We start from the raw sequence: 6,000 nt of genomic DNA on the forward strand, positions 1-6,000 counted from the left end.
GAGGGGACGGGGACCTCGGGACCGGTCGTGTCATCGGTGGCTGAACCTCCCCGGGCTCCACCGCTCTGTAATTACAGGAACGGGCGCTGGATGTCACCACCAGTCCGTGCAGAGCCCTAGCTGACCCGCTCCACCCCTTCCTCGAGGTGTGGGGACAACCAAGGGACAGGCCGGGCACCCCCCCCTGGGGTTTGGAGCTGGGGTGGGATGTCCTTCCTTCAGCAAGGATGGGGTGGACCCTGGGGCCAGGCTCACGGGGACATCTCCAGGACCAGCAGGACACATCGTCCTCCAGAGCACATGGAGAGTGGTTCTGGGGACCAGAGCATCTCGTGGAGGTCCCAAGGTCCATCCCTGCTACTGGTGGACCCGGGGACATCGTTCTGGGAACAGCTGTGGTCGCTGGAGGCTGGTGAGTCCTGGTTTTACATTCAGGTCCTGTCAATTTAAATGTTAATTTATTAACTAAATTAATTACCAACGTGCCAAGCCCAGCCCGTGTGACCTGTCCCTTGCGCTCAGCTCTCCGGGGACTCCTGAGACATCTGGGGAGCTTGTGTCTCCTGATTTCGTCCTGCTGGTTGGATCCATCTTGCCATGGGAGGACACGGCTGGTGGCCTGGTGCTGGTGGGGGCTGTGGGGCTGGTGTCCATGTCAGGGCAGCGAGAAGCAATGAGGGTTGCTTCCACCCATCACGTTACTGGGGGAAAGCTAAGGAGCGTGCAGCAATGGATGGAGGACACCAGAGCACCTGAAGTCCCTTCAAAGGTCTTGGGGTTGAAGTGGGGCCAGCAGCCCCCAAAACCCAGTCCCTGGGGTCCAGGCGAGGCCATCAACTGTGCTTCTCCCTGAAAGGGGAAACTGAGGCACAGATCAAGGGAGAAACACCACCCAAAAGCCCAACGCTATGGCCATATTCAGCCCACGTCCCCTAGGCTTGGTCCATGAGTCTACTCCTGGCTCTGGTCCATGGGTGGCGGACCTTGCTTGTGCAGCACTGACCAATGGGACACAGGGCCCTTGGTAAGGGGGTAGCAGGGATGGTTCTCCCTCGGTGCCACCACTGTGCTGGGCAGGGGCAGCCTGGGCAGCTCTTGCTCCTGCCAAGCTCTGGGCAGGAGAGCCACCACACTTGGGGCAGGGACAGGGCAGGAACTGAATCCACCAGGACCATGGATTCACTGCCTTCAGGCTGCTTTACCCCAATGGCACGATGTCACCCGCTGACTGCCGCACGGCGGGGATGTCCCCTTGTTCTGCAAGGGACAGGGAGTTGGGCTTCTGGGGTGCTTCTGGGGTGCTCATGGTCCCCAGTTCCTCCTCTCTCCCACACCTGAGCTGCAAGTGGTGTATGGAAACCCACCTCTGATGTGAGTTTGGGCCATCCCGAAGGGAAGAGCTGCCCTTCTGCTCTGGAAACCTGTCCCATGGGGAAGGAAAGGGGGTGATCCTGTGCATGCACAGCAGCATCTCCATGGGTTGGGGGCACAGGGGTCCATCCTACCCATGCAGTGCAGCGTTTCCATAGGTTTTGGGGCTCAGAGGCCCACTGTGCTCATGCAGAGCAGTATCTTTATGCATTTGGGGGCTCATCACGCCCATGCAGAGCAACGTCTCCATGGTCTGGGACTCGGGGGTTCGTCCTGCCCATGCAGAACAACATCTCCATGGATTTGGGGCTCAGGGGCCCATTGTGCCCATGCAGAGGAGCATCTCCATGGGTTTAGGGGCTACATCACGCCCAAGCAGAACAGCACCTCTATGGTTTTGGTGCTCAGGGGCTCATCGTGCCCGTGCATCTCCATGGGTTTGGGGGGCAGGTTCTCCACTCGCGCATTGTAGAGATGATCTTGACTCCTCTTCATGAAGAACTTGGAATTCTTCCCAAAAGGGCATCACAGAAAGGTCCTCAGGGGCTTCCTTTGAAGCCAGAAGGTTTCAAAGTGCAAATTGTACCGTGGTGGGGAGGGACTGGAGCTGGGAGCAGCTGTAACCTGGCACCGTTACCAAGGCCTGGAGCCAGTTACACCAGTATAAAACCACAGGAGGGGGGGCAGGACCTGCAGGGAAGGGAGGCTGGTTTGGTCTCCATCTGAGCTGAGGATGTGTCCTCTGAGGCTGAGGAACCTGAACAATTAGAAGCGATGAAGATCATCTAAAAATAGGTATTTGTAAATGTCAGGCGGGCGAGCGCTCGGGAAACGTGCTGGGAGGACGGAGCAGCTCCCGTGGGGTTATCTGTGCCGCTGCATCCTTATGAGGAACCAACACTCATCCGCCCTGGGTGCACCCTGCTCACCCCGACTCTCTGAGAGACCCCCCCCACCCCAAGCCCCCAGAATCTGGCTGTCATAGATCATCCCAGACATCCACGGCTGGAGACAGTTTCCTTGTGGTGTTATCCCTCTGGGAGCTGCAGGAGATCCCAGCTCTGCTTCAGATGGGAGATGAGGTGGGGAGAGACTTCGGGGCTGACACCAAGCCCTCAACCTAAATTATTTCTCGGGGGCTTTTGATAGGGGAAAACTTCAACGAAGACACCCCTGCTCCCCCCTTCCCTTGTCCTCAGTAACCACCACGGGATGATCCCAGCCCCGTGAGTTGGGTGATGCTCTGCCAAAGCCACCTCAAACGTGCCGTGGTCCCCACCGTCCAAGCAAACAACGGGAACCTGATGGCACGGGGACATCCAGCAGACGTTCTCCCCTCCGTCGCCTCCACCACCCCCAACCCCTACCTGTCCCCAAAAACTTGCTTAAAACAGCCAGGAAAGCAGGTTTATTTGGAAAAATAATCCAGATTGGGGCAGATTAGTGGAAACACATCCTTCCCCATCTGCCTGGGCCGTGCGGTGCCAGCTCCCTGCGGGGCTCGGCTGAAAACACACACCAGGGTGGAAAACCCACCCTGAGGAGGACGAGGTGGCCCCACGCTGGGGACCCGTGTGGCAGGGGGGGGGCATGAGGCTGTGGGGCCGCAGCCTCTGGTGGGTGGCCTGGGGGGGGGTGATGGGGTTCAGAACCCTTCGGGGAGTGTGGGGAGCTACTTCCCCTCCAGCCCAGCTCTGATCAGTGCCTGGTGCCCTGCCTGGGCATCCCTGCCTGGGTACCACTGCCCATCCCTGACTGTCCCTTGCCCATCCTGTGCCTGTCCATCCCTCCCCTACATGTCCCTGCCTGTCCCTGTCACCCCAGGACAGGCTGGTGGTGGTGGTGGTGGGGGTTTGTCACACCACTGTTCATGCTGGGGGCTTTGACCTGCCACCCCTGGCCAGGCTGGGTCCCCCTGATCCTTTTCCCCCAGGACAGGTCCCTAGCCCCACGGTGCTGCCACCTCCAGCCTCTTCCTTGCTACCCGGGGCTCATCGCTGTGCTGAGCGGGTCAGTGCTCAGCCATACCGGCAGCCCCTGTCGTCCAGCGTTAACCCAACGTAGCTAATCAGAAGCATTCACAGATAAATAGGTGGGATCCCATTTAATCCCAATTTCTCTGGCCACCTGGTGGCAGGGGCCACCTCTGAGCTGGAGGAAGGACAAACAGAGTGGGGACTGTGCTGGGTTTGGAGGTCCCAAAGCTGCACAGAGTCTTAATTAAACCCTGCTGAGGTTTGAAATCCGTTTCTGTGGGGTTTTTTTTTCTGCCCAAACCCTCCTCTGCTACCAGGAACTTGCCCCTGCTTTGTTTGTGCCTCAGTTTCCCCAGTGCATGAGGGTAACAGCTCCCACTTGCTCTTCCTAAAGGAATAAGTGAAAAGCAGAGATTTTTTTCCCCCTCCCTGTTTGGGAGGGGAATGGAGGAGGAGGATGAAGGAACCTGGTGTGGCACTTGTCAGGGCTGAAGCTACTTGGGGAGAATTAATTCTCCTATTCTGTTAATTCTGTTAATTCTGCTATTAATTCTGTGTGGTTTTGGAAGGGGGAGGCAGCCGGTGGCTGATTTTCTTCGCTTTCCGAGTCCCGGGGCATCACAGCCCTGCACTCCGTGGGGACAAGTGCTGCAGACAAGTGGGGACAGTGGGGACGATGCTGCAGCTCAGTTATTTCCTTAATAAAGAATAAATCAAGCAGCCAATGTTTTTGGTCTCTTCTGTCCTAAATGAGACCGTGCTCAGCATCTCTTCTGTGGTTGTGGGTTCCACAGAGCAACTTCCACCACACTCAAACAAAAATGCTTCTCAAAACACACCCGGGGATGCCCTGGTCCAGCGACAGGAGCATCTAAACCCCCCCAAGGAGGTGTGTGGGGGGGAGGATGGATGCAGGCAGGTTGGATGCCCCAACCCCAGCTGCACCCATATCCACCTCCTCGGGTAAATCTCACTGCTTGCCTCCTGACCGGATCAGCCCGAGAAACGGCTGAGCACTTGGGGAAATAAGGAAGAAAAAGTGGATCTCAAAGACTATGCTGGGCCGCAAAGCACCGGTAACTTATAAGCACCTCGTTCACAAGGCGTATAAACAGCCCTTTTTTGGGTTTTTTTTCCCCCCTGGTTTTCGGCAATGAGCCACTGCAGAGTGCTCTGAGCATCCTTTGACTCGCATCACAGATGCTGAATTTCATTCGGCTCGTGGGGATGTCGGGGTAACTTTGTGCTCGGGTCGTGGGGACGTTCACTTCCCCCTCGGTGACACCTTCGTGGAAAGGGACCACCGCGTGGAAACACGACGGGTTTCTCTAAACACGCAGCCGTCTTTAGGAACCCAAAAAGCCCATTTGGAGGCTGGGCTCGGTGACAAGTCTTGGTTTTCGCTAATCCAGAGGTTCCCTAGTCCTCCTGATTTGTCATGTGTGGGGTATGCGCTGCACAGAATAATATTAACATTAACAAGCCACAAGAATGACGCTCCTACAGCTGGTTGTCCACCCAACCACCCACATCTGATGGCTCCCACGTCGCCTTCTCCGGGCTGACGGGGCTTTGCCTCCTCGAAGGGGGTCGATGCACTCACCTGGGGGTCCTGGTGCACCTGGTGAGGATGGGGAGCGCGACGCTCCGAACCCCCCGCTGCTCAGTGCCGAAAGGAGGAGCATCCTCATCCCTAGGGACCAAAAGCCACCACATCCCTGGGGACCAAAAGCCACCGCATCCTTCCCTTTGGCCTCGGGGAAAGCTGGAACGACCAGTTGCCGACGCTGGCCACCCCCTTTGCCAAAGGGCTTTGGGGCCAGGGTGCGTTTGGCCACTTTTCCCTCTGGCCGGAGGCAGATTTCCTTCCCATTATCTATCGCCAGGCACGGGCGGCCGCTGCCAGGCGGATGCTGTGTTCCCTGGTCCAACAACCATCCATCTGCCTGCAGAGCCCTCCAGGCACTTCTCCTCCCGGCTGCAAGATGTTAAACCTCGCCAGGACTTCCCAGCACCGTCCCCACGAATTGATGTTGCTCTGGTGGAATCGAAGCCCAGGGGCAAATCCACCCCATCGCCCTATTTCTTGCTCTGGGGCTGGGTTTTGGCTTCACGGGGGTGGGAAAGTGAAGGAGGGAGGTGGGAAAGCGAAGGAGGGAGGTGGGAAAGCAGATGAGGGCGAGGGGCAGGCTGAGATTTCTCCCCCCCCCCTAAACCTGCCCAGTAACTCATTGCATGGGGTGGCGACGTGGGGCCAGAGCCCATAAGTCCTAGAATGGGGAGAAAAGCTTCAGGAAAAGGTCCCTGAAATGCAACAAGTTTCTGCTGGAGCAATTCACCTCCAATGAGCTGAGCCCTGGGGGGGTCTCTGGGGCTTCCCTGGGAACTGGGACCAGGCTGCGGTGGGGAACCAACTCCCTGCTCAGCAGGACCAGCCCCAGAGCATCCAGGAAACTCATTTTTGGCACTCTGTGCCGTATCCCCACCTGAATACAGCCCAGACCCATGGCTCTGCACCAGCTCCCCTTTCCCGGCTCAAAGAGGGAAAAAGGAAAGGAGGAAAAAGCAAAGAGGGGAAAATGAAAAAGACCCTGCACCAGGTCTCATCCTTCCCGGGGCCTCCGGGCACGGCTGGGATGGAAATAATTGTGCT

Source organism: Numenius arquata, chromosome 1, assembly GCF_964106895.1.
Source record: "Numenius arquata chromosome 1, bNumArq3.hap1.1, whole genome shotgun sequence".
Classification (NCBI taxonomy): Eukaryota; Metazoa; Chordata; class Aves; order Charadriiformes; family Scolopacidae; genus Numenius; species Numenius arquata.